The sequence below is a fragment of the Alligator mississippiensis genome, chromosome 8 (genome assembly GCF_030867095.1).
Source record: "Alligator mississippiensis isolate rAllMis1 chromosome 8, rAllMis1, whole genome shotgun sequence".
Taxonomy (NCBI): Eukaryota; Metazoa; Chordata; order Crocodylia; family Alligatoridae; genus Alligator; species Alligator mississippiensis.
In genome coordinates this window covers 40,577,178-40,596,049 of record NC_081831.1, presented here as the reverse complement: position 1 = coordinate 40,596,049, position 18,872 = coordinate 40,577,178, and the positions used below count along the sequence as shown (strand labels likewise).

At 47.6% G+C, this 18,872-nt stretch overlaps 1 protein-coding gene across 2 annotated transcripts in view; it reads left to right on the top strand.

The window, feature by feature from the left end:
• Positions 1-18,872, top strand: part of GABRQ (gamma-aminobutyric acid type A receptor subunit theta) — a 126,286-nt gene that overhangs the window by 84,276 nt on the left and 23,138 nt on the right. The gene's annotated exons all lie outside the window — the stretch shown is intronic.

The following is an 18,872-nucleotide window of genomic DNA, read 5'->3' as shown; positions in this document are numbered from 1 at the left end:
CATTCAAAATAGTGGACTTAGAGAAAAGAGAGACTGATTTCAGGCTCATGTCAGCTCTTGGGTTGAAGTGTGGGGAGAAGACCTGTGTCTGCCCTGCCATAGTAATGCCTGAACCAGACAGGACTTTAGAGGTGAAAATCAACAAACAGCCTTGCATGTCCCAGAAAAGAACTCAGAAGTCAGTCTGGTGCTTGTATAAAGCTCTTCCTATAAGAAGCACCAATAAATAGTGTACCTCTTTCAGGACTAACTGAATCTGTGCTCAGTCTTCTGAAAAGACTTTGTAAACCACCGTACAGTTGGACAGTATCCCTGTCCCATCTCTACTAATCGTAGATTAACCAGTGCTATTCCTTATTTCCAGAAAGAAGCATTGGTGGTTTCAGAACCCCTTGGTTATTGTTTCAGGGATGAAATGATCAGTTGATTAAGAGAGCTAAACTGGATCCCTTATGTGGAAAATGTCATCCCAAGATTGCTGCCATCTTACTTTCCCTCAGTCTTTCTCACATTCTCACATGTATATTGCATTTATTCACTCTTGCTCTTTTCACTTAGCTGTAGCTACAACCTATCTCCTCCCTTAAAAAGAATTAACATGAAACCCAGGTAAGGACTATTTTCTCCTTTCCTTTCTCCCTCAGGAAAGACAGGAACAGATGCTGCTGTTTCATCATCAAATATGTCAAAGCCAACAGGCTATTCATTAGTCTCAGGCATTGGCAGCTTAGTTCCTGCGAGGTGGGAGATGTTCCATTCTTTTTTGCCATGCAGAGCTTCAGTTTCCCTGGTGTTCTTTTAAGACCACAGAATCAAAACACCATATATGTCATGTGCTTATATGATGAAATTTCTATTTGGTCACTTTTCCCTGAAAAAGGAGGCTCTGTATCAAAGGCTATGGAATCAGTTGGAACAGGATGTGTAACAGGTAAGTTGTTCAAAGCAATGCTACAGTGCAAGAGCACTCTCTCCCCTGCAGAAAAGATATCACTGCTACTATTTTGCAAGTGCTGTCTTGGTGGCCTGGGTTAGCTGCCTCCCCAGGAGGAATTAGAAGAGAAGGTACACAGCTACGATCAGCAGAGAAAATTGGGCTAGATTGAGGCAGAAGGAATATACATGATCTGAAATGATATATTCAAAGTGGAGATTGGATTCACTAATCCAATGTGGTGCTTTCTCACCTAGTGCTTAAAGGACAAGAGTCTGCTCCCAGTAGAAGCAGATACTCCTTTAAATCCAATGGTAAGAACTCATGCTTTAGTGCTCCGGTCCTGTATTTATAACAGTAAATGAATTAACACACTGTATCAGACCAATGGTTCATTTCATCTAGTGTCATCCACAGTGGCTTGGTGCTTCAGAGAAAAGTTTTTAAAAGTAGGGGTTAATGGGAAGCTTTTTGTCTAATCTCATTAGTTAGAGGTTGGAGCATAAGCTCTGAAGGAATATATTTTATATCCTTCCCAAGATCCTTGCTTTTTTCCCCTTGTTCTAACCCAAGACATCCTTGTTCTCTACATCAATACCCAGTGCTCGTAGAACACTACTAAACTCTTGGCTTCAGCAGTATCTTGCAACAGTGAGTTCTGCAGACTTGTGCATTATCAGAAAGTATAGTTCTGTTCATTTGATTTGAATCAGTTGTCCAGTGCTGACCCATTCCAAAGAGCAGGTAGGTGGGAAGTCTGGATAAAAAATCACCTCCAGGCAACAGCTTTCTAGCATCTTGTTTTCTCTTTGTTCCTTCCTGCTTTGTCTCTTCTAAGCCTACTGTGATGCTTGTAATTGTGGAGTGCATATCATAAGTGTTTGTTGTATCCACTAAGATGTAGACATCACATGGACTCATGTAGGTGCATGGGTACAACCTATGTAAAGAAGAATGACATCCCTGAGCATGTGACACATGTTGGATATGATGTGAGCTCCTCTAGGTGTGGCAGGCATGTGAAAGCGGTATGATTTCACCAGGATTGTGATGAGTGGTGATTGTGACATGTCTTCTGGCAGGAAAGGGTGCACAGACAAGAGAGGCTTCCTATTAGTTCAAAGTCAGCTCAGTTGGGCATGTATTTTTCTTTTATTAAACCAATTACAGTCCTGATTACCTATGCTGCTTTTGCTCCTGCTGGGGCACTAGCTGAACTGCCCTACCCTTCCACCAGTTCCTTCACAACCCTTTTCTCCCTGCGCATACAAATGCTCCCCACCCTGCTGTCCCAGGCTGTTCTGCCAGTGTGAGGTGCCATACCCTCCCCAAACCACTTTCCCTTTTCTTCTCAGCACCAAAAATAAAGAGGTTGCTTCTCTCTTCCTATGAGAAAAAAACTTTTTCTGTCATGGAAGTGTAACAGAGAGCCTAGGACTCTGCTACTGCAAGGGGAGAAAGCTGCAAAAGAGCGGGCCCAAATAAACAGCAACTATGAGTGCTTACTATGAGTACATAATAGGTCAATGCCTGCCTGAGTAGCTGGAAGCCTGTTGCAGTGCTGGTTGCTCCACAGTAGGACTGTAGACTGGAGCCCTGCAGGGGAAATTAGGCACTACTCCAAGTGGACAGTAGCTCAAGGAAGGTCCTTGGATTCATGGTCTTTTTGAAGTATCCCTTAGCCTCATTCCAGCATGCTTTCTTAGTTGGTTGCAGTCATGCATAACAATGGAACCATTCCTAAATGTCATTGATTAGGAACTAGTTCACAGTTCTCATGTCGGAGGTGCCCACATGTACAGTGTCCTAGCACTCCAGGGGGAACAGTCCTTTTTAGTTGTTAAAATGCTGTGATTCCAACACTAGGGGATGGGAGTGAGCACCCAGTCCAGCATGCCTCACAATGGGTTAGTGGGGGGAGAATGCTTACACCTAAGCTTTGAGGTCTCAAAGGGTCGGTAACCTGTGGTTGGGGGCATTTTTACTTTTCCACTTTCTTTTTCCTCTTAAACATGAGTTCTGTTAATTTCAATAGCCTATATACTTAAGGCTATAGTGTGCTTGCCTGACTGGGGGTGGTGGGAAAGTGTTTGGACCCACACGTTTGGACTGCTAGGAGCTAGGGGGCACGATGAGAGGCTACAATCAAGCAGGGAGTGAGGTTACAGCAGATTGTTAGAAAGACAGCTGTTGGTAAACAAGCAATGTGAAGGAGCTCATTGATAGAAAGTACCAACAAAAGGAAAAAAAAAAAGGCGGGGGCAGGGGGCAATAGAGTCCTGGTTGCATACCAGCATGGACACTTGCAATGGAAGTGGGGCAAGGGAGGGATGAGGAGTGATGCAAAGTGATGTCTGAAGCAGTGTTTCCCAACCAGTGTGCCATGGCATAGAAGTGTGCTGTCAGAAATTAACAGGTGTGCCATGGAATTTTGCCATGGCAATAAACTACAGTAGGTATGAGGATGGGGAATGCCTTAACAGGTGTGCTGTGGAAAATTTTTAGTAATGTAAGTGTGCCTTGGGTTGGAAAAGTTTGGGAAACACTTGTCTGGAGGACCTACCAGACCTGTGTTACAGAATGCTCAGTGTCCACACGTAACAGGGCACATCTACACATGATATTAATGTGATGCAATAAACTCTAGAACAGTCTGTTTACACATATGCCCAGGACCACAGCATGTTGAGCTCTGGTGGCTCAGCCCTGGCTGGCAGGGCCCCGGTTGATCAGTCTGACAGGCTGGAGCTGCTCTTCTCCAGCTCAGCATTCTGGGGGGCGGGGGGGGATGGCTGGGCGCAAGGGTGTTCCAGCACAGGCCTAGCTGGCCTCATGTAGCATCCTCATGCCCCAGCCAGCCCTGGCCACCATCTAAACGTGTGTTGTGGTGGAGTAAGTAACTCTACCATAGGATAGTACTTCTGTCAGGCAGTGTATAGTGTGCTTGCCTGAATTAATTAGTGGTAGAGTTAATTATTGTACTGTGGCCTAATAGGGGTGCACATGTAGGTGGTGAGGCTTTACTGCATAGCTAATTCATCAACTCTGCAGTAAAGCATCTCGTGTAGGTGCACCCACCTTGAACCAGTGTACTTTGAATTGGTTCAAGAACACCTGATTTTCCAATTATTATTTTGAACCATTCCAGGTGGCTTTAAAACAGTTTAGTGAGCTTGTACATTGTTCTGCTTCAGGTTTAAACTGTGTTTAAACCGGACTAAGTGTTATTTGTGTCCATACACCGAGACATCCATACCAACTGAATGTCACTCAATCTGCTCCACTTTCACTTTTCTTTCTTTTTATTCTCGTTATTTTTGGAAGTATATGCAAACATCCCCTTCAAACAATTCTCCCCACACAGCAACTTTGCCAGAAGCTTGGTGGGAGTGTTCACCAATGGCGTTGTGTGGGATAACTTACGTGAGTCACACGGCATTGTTTCTGTTCCCTGACTGGGTGGGTGATGTATCCAAAACAGCACAACGGATTAATTCTATAATGCGCAAGTTGAAGTTTGCTCCCAATGGATACTTAGAACCTGCTGCTCAAAAATGACCATGCTAAAGAAACTCTTGGGCTCAAGAATCTGAGGAAAAACAAATAATAGAGATGTTGTGAACATGAGTTGAAATGCAGTCTTGAATTCAAATGAATGGTGCTGACTTCCCCTCCCCTGTTATTCCATTTGCTTTACCCAACATACCCCTGGGGATGGAGGAGGTTCCGTTTGCCTTCCAAAGCATCTGGCCCTCCTTCCCAAAGTGGATTACTTATTCCAGACCTATCACCCTTGGCATTTTGCAAGGCAGAATTCCCATTGGAGCATCCCTTGTGCCAATATCTTAGTATTTCACCATGCTCCCTGGCTCGGTGCCATAAGGTTTTTATATCCTAAAAGATAGGCTATCTGCTAAGTTTCATAAGCCACTGATATAATCAATAGGGTCCTGATTATCGGGGACCTATCCCCCTGGTGCAGTTACCTATGCAGGCTCTCAGAGGCAGTTTGTACTGCACACAGCAGCTGATAGAAAGCGCAAGCAGCTCAACCTGTTTTCTTTATTTCAGTGCCATAGCAGTCTGCTTCCAGCTTCTGAGCCCATTGTCATTCCTCAGAAGAGAGGGGAAGCTCTGGAATGTGAATGTCTGCCTGACCCACATGTGGGCCTCACTTCTTGTATGTGTGGGGGAGGGGCGGCACACAACTAGGAAGAAGGGAGAGCGATGACCTTTTACAAAACCAGAGACTGGGGATGGGAGGGGGGCTGAAGCTAACAGTTCAGTAAGAGAGAGCTGCTTAATCAAGCAAACAGAATGGCAGCAGTGTGGAGGGGATCCCAAGGGGACTGTCATGCAGGACATCTTTTCAGTGGGCTCAGGTTCCATCTCAGGTCTGGGAAGGAGCCAAAGCACTGAGTGGGCACAAAAAGGGACACCAACTTAAACAGTCCACAGCAGCAGCCAGCCAAACAAGGCACTCCTCTCCCATAGCAGCAGAAAGCAGCCAGTTTCTGCCAGGCAAAGGTCTGCTAACAGGGAAGGTGGAGGGGAGAAAGAACCCACTGAGAGAACCTAGGACACATCCTGCTGCTCAGGTGAACATGAAAGATGTGCAAGTGACTTTCAGGTGAGCAGGACTTGGCACATTTGCCCCCCTCAGGACCAAAAGAAGATTTCTCCTTGTCTGCCCTAGGTGAGGCTTCATAGTTTCATAGTGCTTAGGGTCGGAAGGGACCTAAACAGATCATCAGGTCCGACCCCCTGCCCAGGGCAGGAACGAATGTTGGAGTCATAACATCCCAGCCAAATATCTGTCCAGCCTCCTCTTGAAGACCCCCAAGGTAGGAGAGAGCACCACCTCCCTTGGGAGTCCATTCCAGAGCCTGACAGCTCTAACTGTAAAGCAATGTCTTCTGATGTCCAGCCTGAACCTTCTCTCTAACAATTTGTGGCTGTTATTCCTAGTAACCCCAGGTGGTGCCCAGGGAAACAGAGCCTCACCCAATTCCCGCTGGTTGCCCCTGGTGAGTTTGTAAATGGCCACTAGATCCCCTCTCAGCCTTCTCTTGTGGAGGCTGAATAGGTTCAGGCCCTTCAGCCTCTCTTCGTAGGGCCTGCCTCACAGCCCCTTGACCATGTGAGTGGCCCTCCTCTGGACCCTCTCAATGCTAGCCCCATCCTTCTTGAAGTGCGGCACCCAGAACTGGACATAGTACTCCAACTGTGGCCTGACAAGCATTGCATAAAGGGAAGGATCACCTCCCTGGACCTGCTTCTGATGCATCTGTAGATGCACGACAAAGTGCGGTTAGCCTTACTGACTGCTTTCTCACATTGGTGGCTCATGTTCATCCTGGAGTCAACAATGACTCCAAGATCCCTTTCTGACACTGTGTTGACAAGAGTGGTATTCCCCAGCCTATAGGTGTGTTGCTGGCTCCTTCTTCCTAGATGCAGCACCTTGCACTTGTCTGTGTTGAATTCCATCCTATTCTCATCTGCCCACCTCTGTAACCTGTCTAGATCTAGCTGGATCCTGTCCCTCCCCTCCAGTGTGCCCACCTTGCCCCACATCCTGCTGTCATCAGTGAATTTGGACAGTGTGCTTTCCACACCCACATCCAGATCGCTGATAAAGATGTTGAACAGTACAGGCCCCAGGACCAAGCCCTGAGGGACTCCACTGCCCACATCCCTCCAAGTCAAAAACAACCACCACTCTCTGGGTGTGACCATCTAGCCAATTTGCCACCCATCTGACTGTGTAGACATCAATACCACAGTCACCTATTTTTTTTTTAAGAAAATGTGGTGGGAAACAGTGTCAAAGACCTTCTTAAAGTCCAGGAAGACAACATCCACCTTGACACCCTCGTTCAGGGACTTTGTGACCTGATCATAAAAGGAAACCAGGTTAGTCAGGCAGGATCTGCCCCCAATGAACCCATGTTGGTTGTCCCTGAGCATTACCTCCCCTGCTGGGCCCTTGCAGATGTGCTCCTTGATAATTTTCTCAAAGGTCTTCCCAAGGACTGAGGTAAGACTAACTGGCCTATAGTTACCTGGATCCGCCTTTCTCCTCTTCTTGTAAATGGAGACCACATTGGCCCTTTTCCAATCCTTTGGTACCTGGCCAGAGCCCCACGAGTACTCATAAAGCAGTGCCAGGGGCCCAGCTATGACCCCTACCAATTCCCTCAGCACCCTTTAGTGAAGAGCATCTGGACCTACTGATTTAAACATGCCCAACCCCTCCAAAAGTTCCCTAACTAGGTCATCCCTGACCCTAGGCATGGTGGTGCCTCCCCTGGGTCCATCTGTAATCCTAGTGGGGGAAATGTCCCAGTTCCTGTTCAGGAATATGGAGGCAAAGAATTTGTTAAAAGAGGTCAGCTTTTTCATTTTCTGCAATCACCAAATTGCCAAGCCTGTCAGGTAGGGACCCCATGTTACCCGGTACCTTCTTCTTACTCCCTATGTAGTTGAAAAAGGACTTTTTGTTATCCCTAATTCTGGTCACTAGCCCTAGCTCCATCTCTGCCTTGGCCTTCCTAACAGCCTCCCTGCAGTCATGAGCAACGGAGGTGTAATCCTTCTTGGTGACATCCCCTTGCTTCCACTGTTTGTACACCTCATATTTTGCCCTCAGGTATTCCTGGATACCTTTGTTGAGCCATGGGGGCTTTTTAGCACTCCTGCCCCTTTGATGTAGAGCACTCCCCCCACACTTTTTTCCCCTGCTCTGTCTTGCCTGTACAGCCTGTAGCCCTTGATGTCCACTGCCCAGTCATGGGTAGAATCCCAACAGGTTTCTGTTAGCCCCACTAGGTCTGGGCTTTTGCTAGCTAGCAGGAGGGTGAGTTCCTCCTGGTTATTCCCCATGCTTTGAGCATTTGTATAGAGGCATTTGAGGCCTCCTGTAGGTGCACATGCCGCCCCCATGTTCCTAAGCCTGCCCTGGCCCCTTACCTGGGTACTACCTGTGTGCATCACCTGGCTTGATGGCGAAGTGTTCTCATGTTCCTCTGCATCCCCGTCCCCCAGTGAACATAGTTTAAAGATCACCATATGAGATCAGCCAGCCTGGAAGAAAAAACATGCTTACCTTTCTGGGAAAGATGAAGCCCATCCCACCTAAGCATGTCCTCTGTGCAGAATTGTGGGTCATGGTCCAAGAACCCATGGCATCTGCTAGCTGCTCTGAAGCCACTGGTTGACCTCACTAATGCATGCCTCGTGGCACCACCCATGTCTGCTCGCTGGAAGAATAGAAGAGAAAACCACCTGTGCCCCCGTCTCCTTGAGCTTGGCCCCTAAAGCCTTGTAGTCTCTCATGACGTGGTTCAGGCTGCCCTTGGCTACGTCATTTGTTCCCACGTGGATGCGGACCATGGGGTATTGATCAGAGGGTCAGATGAGGCCCAGGATCATCTCCATGGTGTCCCGAATACAAGCTCCAGGCAGGCAACAAACCTCACGTGCCATGGGGTCAGGGCAACAAATGGGCCCCTCCGTTCCTCTCAGGATGGAATCGCCAGTGATGAGGACCCAGCGTCTCTTCCTCTTGGTGTTCCAGTATCACTCAGTCTGTGCTGTGCATGGAGCAGCATTGGCTCCTACTTCCTCCTCCACAGCTGCCAGGGCCTTGTACCTGTTCCCCAGCTTTATCTGAGGAGCTGACACTGTGGTAGCATGAGTAGCCCTGGCTCTGGAGGTGACCATCTGCCATACTGCTGCAGCGGATAACTCCCAGGGGGCTTCTCCACTAGGTTCCTGACCCTGCAGAGAATGAAAGTAAGTACCCATCAATTTCATTCTCAGCGGCCCTGATCCCCTGCAGCCTGCTGACCTCACCCTGGAGCTCCCTCACCTGCTTCTCCAAGGCCCAAAGATGGGCATATGTGGGACAGGCGAGGGAACTCCTGCTCCCCACTCCCACCACCAAGCCACAGAGGCCCCACCAGGTAGCCCCCACAGACAGGGGTTGAGGGTGGCTCTAGCCCCCCCGCCCATGGGCTCCATCTGGTTGGAGGCCTCAGAGGAGCAGTGCCACCAGGCAGCGCCACCAGGGCCCTGGCAGTCTGCCATGTACTCACCATTATTGTAGAGTGAAGTGTCTTCCTCTCCCCCCTGTCAAAGTCTCCGACCTGGCTCCTCCTGCTTGCCTGCCTTGCGTGAACACCGGCGCAGGCGCTGGCATGCCCTTACAGAGCGTACCTGTTTGTGCACTCTGTTCATGTGTGACTCAGGACTTCCTGCTGGTTCAGCTAAGAGGGCTCCGGAGGGGCTCCCCCTCCACATCCTCCACAGCAGCGCTGGCTCCTCTACGCCTCCACCCCCACTTACCTTTCCAGGATCTCCTGCTGCCACTGCCAGTGAGTACAGGGGGCACATATGCACTGGAGGCACAAGTGCGCCTGCTCTGGTCTCAAGCCCCAACTGTCGGGGGCTTGATCAAACCATGGCTTTTAAGGCCCGTGGTTTGAATTTCCCATGCTGGCCCAGCAGCCAATCAGGCCACTCCGGGCTAACTCAGCCAATCCGGCTGCTCCAGGCTTCCCAAAGAGCCTGGTGGCTGCCCTGCTCTCTAGTCTCCCTCCTGCAGGGAGAGCCAAGGTTCCTGGGGTGGCCACAGCTGCTGCGCCAGGGGTCAGCCTCAGGGCAGTTCCCACTCACCTGGGGGGGAAGTCCTCCCCCTAGCCTGCTCCCTGCCTGAGCCCCACAGAGCATGCCTGTTTGCGTGCTCTGTTCATGCACGGCTCAGGAGTGCACAGCTCAGGAGTGTGGCTCCCTGCCAATTCAATTAAGGGGGCTCCGGGGGGCTCCCCCTCTGGATCTTCAGCAGTTGGGCCAGCTCCTCTGCACCTCTGCTGCTGCTGCCGGCGACTACAGGGGGCACACGTGCACTGGAGGCACGTGTGCCTGCTCTGTCTCAGGCTGTGTCTGTGGAGCACTTTATTATCCCGTGGTGAGGCATTGAACATGCCAGGCCAGATAGCCATGGCACGTCTAGCTATAACATTTAACTGTGTAGATTTTGATAAGCATAACATAGCATGGGATGGGCTAGATGTTGGTTTGGCTCATCAAAATCCAGGTAATGCAAGCCAGGTGGGAGCCCTAATTAGTGTGGTTGCCAGTCACAAACTAGCATTTGTAAAACTAACGCTAGACTTTTTGGGCTAATAGCTGGTCCCACTGGAAATGACAGCAAAAGTTCTGTTTGCTCTCATGAAGCCAGGATCGGATGCTTATTTTATAGTTTTAGAGGGGCACAAATAGGCATGTAATGGTAGTTTACACAATGCTATCATGTCTGAAGAATCCTGTATACAGCCAGCCCCTCTGTAGGATCCCAGAATTTGGGTATGTAGGTTGGGTTAATGTATGTAGAAACAGGAAGCCACGCTTTAGTTACTAGGACCTATTTGAGACATCCTGACAGATAACAAAGCTATCCCTGATCAGAGCATGAATATGTTCATTCAGATTCACCTCTGCTTGAAGATTTGCTTTATGTTGCCTGTCTGGATATGGTTAACACAATATTTTATAGAAACTTAGTGCAACTGTAATGTTTCAGTTAAGATGCAATTGTATAGGTAGTCTCAAGCCACTGGCAAGGAAAAATTCAGAGCTGTACACACAACCTCAAACACTAGTATAGACAGGTACTTTCCTCTCCTTCCCTTTCCTCCCCCAACCCAGTCCCTCCCAATGCACATGCCCACACAGCACTACCATTCACAGGAAACCCCATTCTCTCTTGCCTTGAAGCTGCTCAGACCTCTTAGATGATATATTCATTTCCATGTCCTCTAGGCAGTAAGGAGGGAACCATCTTTCCATCCCCCTTGGAATATGGAGAACAGAGTTCTTCCTGGCCACTGTTCAGACCATTTAAGTTTTCCTTTCCCAATGCAAGGGCCCAGCAGATTCATTCAGTTCTGAATAGATGCTGTGCTGCTGAGGGTGCTGACCTGAGAGCATTATGGCTCTGATTTTTTGACTGTATTAGTGGTACCCAAGGGGGTGAGTTGCTCTGCAGAGAAGGAGAAAGCATTATGACCACTGGTTTACCTATCCCTGTTGAGAGCAGGGTGGTCAGAATGCCAACCATGGGCAGCAGCACCAGTGGGGAAAATCACTTACATTGCATACACCTGCATAGAGTCAAGACTCTTTTGTTTGTCCCCATTTCAGCCAGCCAGGCAAACTTAGCCATATTGTCCCACTAATAGGCTTCAACACTGCCCAGGAGGGAAGAGTCTTAGGGGTGTTTAGTCCTCAGGGCCAATCGGGTTCTAACCTCTTTGCTGAGCTGGTAAGACTGATCCCTTTGGAACCAGCTCTTTGCATCTGAGCCATCTGATAGCTGTTTGGCGGCCAAGAAGTTCAAGGAAGTGAGTGGCAACTGGGAGGATTGGGACGTTAGACTGTTTGCATGGCTGGCAGGTAAATTACAGAACATAGTGATCCTGACATATACCCATGGAGTTAGTCCTTAGCATCTTGAGAGAACACCGGTGAAGGGAGTTGGGCTTATTGCTTCTGATCTCCTAGCCTGTGAATTGCTCCACACATTATATCAGCCTGGGTATAGGAAAGAATGATGTCACTCTCAATTATTATTATTATATCTGTGTCTGAAGAGGAGGTTTCAGCAATGTTCATTTCTAAGGGGTTTTATGGCATAGCCAGCATCTTTTAACAGAGGGATGAAAAATTATTGTGTGCCTACATAGATGGGTAAATTGATCAGATGGATAGTTTTTTTGTTAATGGACTACGATATTAAGGTATTCTGGGTCCAGTTTATAATTTAAGAAGGGGAGGGCGTCCTTTCTTCTCTTAAGGTTGGCTCTGGATTTGGCTCTGGAGCATCTGTTGGCTCTGGATTTAGGACCCAGATGCCTTGGGTCTGAGGTGGTGGGGATGGGAGAACCCACCCTCAAACTGACCATGACCTTTGCATTCAATAATAGGAAAAAGTATTAATACACAGTGATAACAAAAAAGAAAAAATACAAATAATCAAACAATTCTATATACTACCACCCCTAGGGCTGTCATCAGAGCCAGGATACATCTGGCCAGGATGCAGGCTTCACTCTGAGACTTTCTCTTAGATGTCAGATGTCAGCAGCCAGGAGGTGGGATGCTGAGGTCCACACCTCACCCCCAGTGGATGAATGAGACAGGCTGGTGGTGTGCCCTCTATCCATGGTGGCCTTGGGGACCCCTCCTGGGGATAGGGACCCCTCAGGGAGGAGGACAGGGAGGAGTAGGACCTGGAAAGAGGACACTTTGTTACTCTCAAGTATCTGTTTTTGTATTCTCCTTCCCTCCTGATGACTCTTGATCTGTAGCTGTTGCTGGTTGGTCTCTCTGTGTTCAGCACACTTCTACGTAGCTCATCACATGCACACATACTAATTTAGTCTTTCTTGGCCTTCTCCTAATTTGGCCTGTTCCCCCAAAATTGGGACACAGGACCCACTACTCTGGGGCCTTGCTAGCTGGTGCCACCTTATCTCATGTTATGGAACAGTATGGTACATGGCCCCAGTTTCTCAGACTGTGTGTATCCATTGATTGCCTTTGAGATAAAGAGGACATCCCTGGGGATCTCAAGAATGGGACCATTGTGACCATCTACAAGAAGGGGAACAAATCTGACTATGAGAACTACAGGGGGATTTCCCTCCTGTCTATTGTGGGTAAGATCCTGGCCCGCTTCCTCCTGAACCACCTTCGTCCTGTCGCCAAGGAGATACTTCCGGAAACCCAGTACAGCTTCCAACCATCCTGTGGCACTTTGGACATTGTTTTCATTGCCAGGCAAATCCAAGAAAAGTGTTGGGAGGAAAATCAAGAATTGTTCCTCACCTTCATTGACCTGACCAAGGCATTCGTTTCCTTAAATCATGAAGCTCTGTAGACCATCCTCCAATCCCTTGGCTGCCCGCTGAGGCTCCTGCACGATGAAATGACTGCCACTGTCCTGAGTTGAAAATCTGAAACCGATGCCTTCCACATCCAGGTGATCGCCCCCACCCTGTTCATCATCTACCTGACAATCATCATCTACCTCATCCAAAATGATCTACCATCCAGCATCAGTGTCCAGTATCAACTGGACGGGAAGCTTTTCAATCTTGGGCGCTTTAGGGCAAAAATGAAACTCGCCACCCAGGACATCCACGACCTTCAGTTTGAAGATGATTGCTGCATGATGGTTCACTCTGCACGGGATGTGCAAGCGACCTTAGATCTCTTCAACGTTTCATATAAGAGACTTGGCCTGTCCTTGAATGTCACCAAGATGAAGGTTCTCCACCAATCCTCCTCAGGCCAGCTGACATCCCTCGCACTATCTACATAGATGGGGAGGCTCTGGAGTACATGGAGCACTTTCTGTATCTCAGCAGTCACTTCTTTCAATGAGCTACCATCAACGCAGAAGTCCATAGTTTCATAATAGTTTCATAGTAGCTAGGGTCAGGAGGGACCTGAACAGATCATCTAGCCTGACCCCCTGCCACAGGCAGGAATGAATGCTGGGTTCACAAGACCCCAGACAGGTGATCATCCAACTTCCTCTTGAATTTGCCCAAGGTAGGGGCAAGGACCACTTCCCTGGGAAGTTGGTTCCAGATTTTGGCCACACTAACTGTAAAATATTGCCTTCTGATCCCTACCCTAAATCTATTCTCCATCAGCTTATTACCATTGTTCCTTGTCACCCCAGGTGGTGCTGGGGAGAAAAGGGCTCTACCTATTTGCTGTTGATCTCCCCTGGTGAGTTTGTAGGCAGCCACCAGGTCCCCCTCAGCCTCCTCCAGCACCAGGTCAGATGTGCTAGTGCTGCCTTCTTCAAGCTGTGACAACATGTCTTTGAAAATAGAGACCTTCAGAAATCAACAAAGGTCAAGATTTACAAAGCTGTTGTGCTGGCCACACTCTTCTACTGCAGTGAAAGGAGGCCAACCCAGGACTGCAAATCCCACTTCCCCACCAACAACATGCCCCCATTGCCAAAGAATGTATATATCCAGAATCAGGCTCCTTAGTCACCTGAGGACCCATCAAGCCTGACTCCGAGAAACTGCCGATGACAATCTTATGTTATGGAACAGTATAGTACATGACCCCAGTGTCTTAGACTGTGTGTATCCATTGATAGATGGGACCTCTTTCCCCTATGGTACAGCATCCCTCTCACATATTGTAGTGTACCTCTGTCACTGTGCTTAAGTCTTGCTGGGATGATGTACTCTTTCTCAGATACTATTGGGTTCCTGTTCCATGCATTGTACTCTGCTAGCAGTTTGGAGATGGAGCTCAGTTCTGTAAGCTGCTCCTCTCTGTGCTGTGGAGCTTCAGTTCATTAATGCAACGATGTCGCCCCTTCGCCCAAGAAGTATTCTGACCTCTATGTTTTGGATGCCTGCCTGACTCTGTATGCCATTTCTGTCCAGTAATCATGCACATTATTCAACAGAACTGAGCACTGGAATGAGAAAGGAGGAGGGTGTTGGCTTAGAAATTATATTTAAAGGTCTGTTTTTCTTGGGGGGGTGGGGGAATTGACTTATAGGTATAGATATATATATTATAAGGGTTTAAGATGGGCAGCAGGGGTTAATTGGATTTCTAAAGAGCCTGGATTTCACACACAATGTGCCTCACAGCCCTGAAAGCAGACAGGCTGTCTAGCACAACAAAGCCAACTGATGGACGCAGCCTGAGAATTGAGCGGGGCATGCCATAACGTGAGATCACAGCCTTCATGGCAGACAGGTTCTCTAACACAACAAGGACACAAAGCCCGGGAATCAAGGAAGTAGGTGCCATACTGTCCCATAGCACAAGATAAATGACACCAGCTACAAGGCCTCAGAGCAGGGGTGAGGTCCCAGTTTTGCGGGAACAGACCAAATTTGGAGAAGGCCCAGAAGGCTATGTGGACATGTGACCACAGAGAGACAACCAACCAGAGATAGCCACAGATGAAGAAGCATCAAGAGTCATCAAGGGGGAAGGAGAATACAAAAGCAGAGACTTGAGAGTAACAAAGGGTCGCTCCCTATTCCTTCTCATCCCTCCCTTTGTCCCAGCACTCCTTCTCCCCAAGAGGGGTCCCTGTCCCCATCCCCCAGGAAGGATTGCAGAGGCCACCATGAACCGAGGGCATATGACCAGCCCATCTCATACACTCCACTGGAGGTGGGGAGAAGGCCCTGGTATCCCACCTCAAGACTACCGACACCTAAGAGAAACAGCCTCAGAGTGGAGCCTGCATCCTGGCCAGATTGACTCTGATGACAGCCCTAGGATTGGCAGATATAAAATTGCTTGATTGTTTGTACTGTTGCTTTTTTGTTATCACTCGGTATCAATAAATTTTCCTATTATCAAATGGAAAGGTTGTGGTCGGTCTGAGGGCTGTGCTTGCCCGGAACAAAGGTATAAGGACTGGGTCTTAAATTCAGTGCCAACACAGGGAATCCTGAGAAATGGAGTGAGAAAGATATAAAGGAGGAGAGAGAGAATTACAAAAAAATGAAATGGAGAAAGTGAAGCAGGAGATGCATTAAAAAAAACAGAAGAGAGGGGAAAAGCAAGAAGGAAAGTGAAACAGAAAATGAGAGGGACTGTGAGAAGCATTGAATACTAGGTAGCCTGTGATTATTAGGTGATATAGAGCTTTTCATAACAAAACATGACTGTCTGGCTGTGAAACAGATGGAACAGAAGCCCAGGAGCATCTGGAGAACTTGGGAAAGAACTCAACCCAAGGGGAAATAGATGTCTGCTCTGTATCTCAAGAGTGCCAAGAGCTAGGGGGCTGATATACAGAACCAGTAGGGAAATAGTTTGGGAACATAGAAAGTTAATGCTTTGGTTTGTATCCCCCAGATCCCTTCCTTCAAATCTGGATCAGATCACAAAAGCAGTTAGTTTTCTCTCACTGTGGTTTCTAATGGCCATTTGCCCTCCTCACAAGCTCCTCACTTTACTCTTTTGATTTTCAGTATGGCTAGTCACTACCTGCTGCTTTGGACTGCTGTTACAGAGAGGTGTCCTGTCTAAAGGCTGAGGTGCATTACAGAGTTCTGCAGGGAATAAAAACTAGGACAGCAGGGTTGCTGCAGGTCAGAACTGAGATGCATTGGAAGAGCTGGGGGAGGTTCAAGGATGAAAATAGGAGAAGGGATTTCCAGGAAAGACTGAGGTGGAGTGACATCACAGGGGACTGGGGAAGAATATGAGAGCAGGTGGCCTGATAAAAATAAAAGCAGCCCCAAGCTGTTATGTTCTGCTCCCTTACTCCCACACTGCAATGCAGGTCCAGGCTGCTGACAGGTGTTTCACTGCAAATTGTCCATGGAGTCCAGAAAGAGAGACCAACCTTCTGAAGGCAGTGCTCAGCTCCATGAGAGATGGGTGGTCAAGCTGCTTGAAGGGGGAATTTAGTGATCACAACATAAGTATGCTCATTACCCAAACTGAAGGCACATTGGAGGAGGATTAAGGAAGCAACTTCAATTTCTATATTTTAAGTTAAAAGACAGGACTTAAGACTCCTTGTTTGACCCCCAAGTGCTCTGCCACTGACCTGCTCTGCAGTCTTCTGGAACTCACTCTGCCCCAGATTGCCCTATATTGAGTAACTTTGCATGCTCAAAAGCTGAGATATCCCAAGTAAGACATTTTGGCCCAAATTCAGCTCCTTTAGGTGAGTTAGTGGTGTCATAGCTAACTGTAGCCATGTAAGTGGCAAAATAGGTCACTTACAGAGTTTAGAACTGACTCCCTGCAGTAACATATTTAAATCTAAGTTGCAAAACAACTCAAAAAGAAAGAGGAAGCAGGGTTACTCCCAACCTTAGCCTAGTTAAGGCACTTGGCCAGAGAGCAGGTTATCCAGATGCTAGGCACCCCCTTACCCTGAGAACTGAAACCCACAACTCCTAGTGCTCAGCAACATGTCCTGGCTATTAGGCCATGGGCTAACAGCATCCTCCATACCTCCTGTTGAAGCTGTCCTATTAGGTAGAAGGAGAGCCAGTCAGGAAGAATGTGTCTTAGCTGAGCCTGTCCAGGAAGGTATGGAAGCCTGAGATTTGGCTTTTCCCCCCACCAGTGAGACAGAATCTGTCTCAGTTACCTCTCCAATTTATCCAATAACTATCAAATGCAAAATACAGAAACATCCTTGAGGGTAGGAACAGTGGCTAGGATCACAACCACTTGTGAAAATATTTTCCATGTGCTGCCATGACATCTTTGTCAGTGTTACCTGTCCACAGATAGCTCATTTAGAGTAACTCAAGTTATCCTGATGTCTGTGCTCCCTAAATGTGGAACTGTTGCATATAACTTGAATTCCCACATCAGTCCCAGGGAAACAAATCACTTTTCATGAGCCTTGTGCTATGTCCTCACCAGCATGTGTAGATTGCAGGATACAAAAAATCCTGAATTTAGATTGAAATGGAATGCATCAAGCACCAGCCCCAAGAGTATATCCCAAGAGAATGAGCAGATATTGCTCACAATACAGTGTCATGATACCCCAGCCCACATTAAAAAGCTGCTGTAGGGGTGCTCTGTAGCCAGTGCAGGATAGCTGGAAATGGCAAATGGCAGCAGTGGATAGGCATGGTGTGGTTACTATGTGTACCATCCAGGACAATTCTCATAAGGCAACAAGGTGATACTAGAATGGATTTGAGAATCTTAGTTGCATTTCTTTGTGCAATGTTCGGTCCCTCCCACTCCCATTCACTTGGTCCTGATGTTTTCTCTTGGAGATTCAATCTTGATTCACTTGGTTGAGATCTGTCCTACTTTCAGATACCTAGGAGGCTTGCTCTGCATTCATAGTCATTCCTCATTTTGAACTTTTAGTTAGATTTAGTCCTGGCCTGGAGAGTGAAGTTCCCTCTTCATCCCCAAACCAAACATATGCAGTGACAGTGAAAAATTTTCCATGCTGTCCTGCCCAAGTGTCCCAACCCTGGCCTAGATGGGCAAACTGTAAGGGAAACCAAACTTTTCCACCTCCCTGAAATTCCAGGTTTCAGCCTCTATGCTAAAACCTTCACCAAGCAGATGGGGAGGAGGGGAGCTGGCTTAGTTATCTTGTGATTACTTAGTTATCACAGGATAACTCCAAAACCCTGTTTTCACGCAATGTATCCCTGTCCACTCAGAAGTGCAATGAAGCCACCAGCTTGTTAACCTTCCATATAACATGTCAAGTGTTCATAGTCAGTCAGGCATTGATTTTGAACCCTTGAAAGTTTCTGTGTTCCCTTACCAAGCCTCCTAGATTTTTCTAAAAATAAGATAACATTAAAGTGACTTCTATTTGTGCCTTTGTGACAAACATTGGTTAAGCCATACTCTTCCTGCAACATGCCCTCAGAGATTTATTCCAAAGAACCTGCTCTCACATCCTTTTTGATATATTTTCTTTTTATCTGTCTTTCTTCTTCAGCATAGAGAGGAGGGAGAATTATAGCACAATGTACAGGACAGTTCAGGAAGTCTGTGTTCTATTCCCAGCTCTGCCACTGAACTGCTGTGTGAACATGGGCAAGTCATTTTGATAGCTGGTGTCTCTCTCCCACACCCAGCTACAGTCTTTCATGTCTGTTTAGACTGCAAGCCTTTCAAGAACTGTCTCCTATTAAATGTTTGTTTTGTGTCTAGTTTGATGGGCCCTGCTCTTGGTTAGGGCCCCTGGGGGCTACTGAAATGCAAAATAACCATTATACAGCCAAACTCAAGTCAGAGTCCCTTCCAAAGATCCAGGCTCTGGAACTGATTAGGGAAGCTTCTGTTGCCAGAGCTCCATTGGTACTGTGGGGAGGAGGGCCATCAAAATGACTATTAATATTATAATTAAAAGTTAACTGGGGTA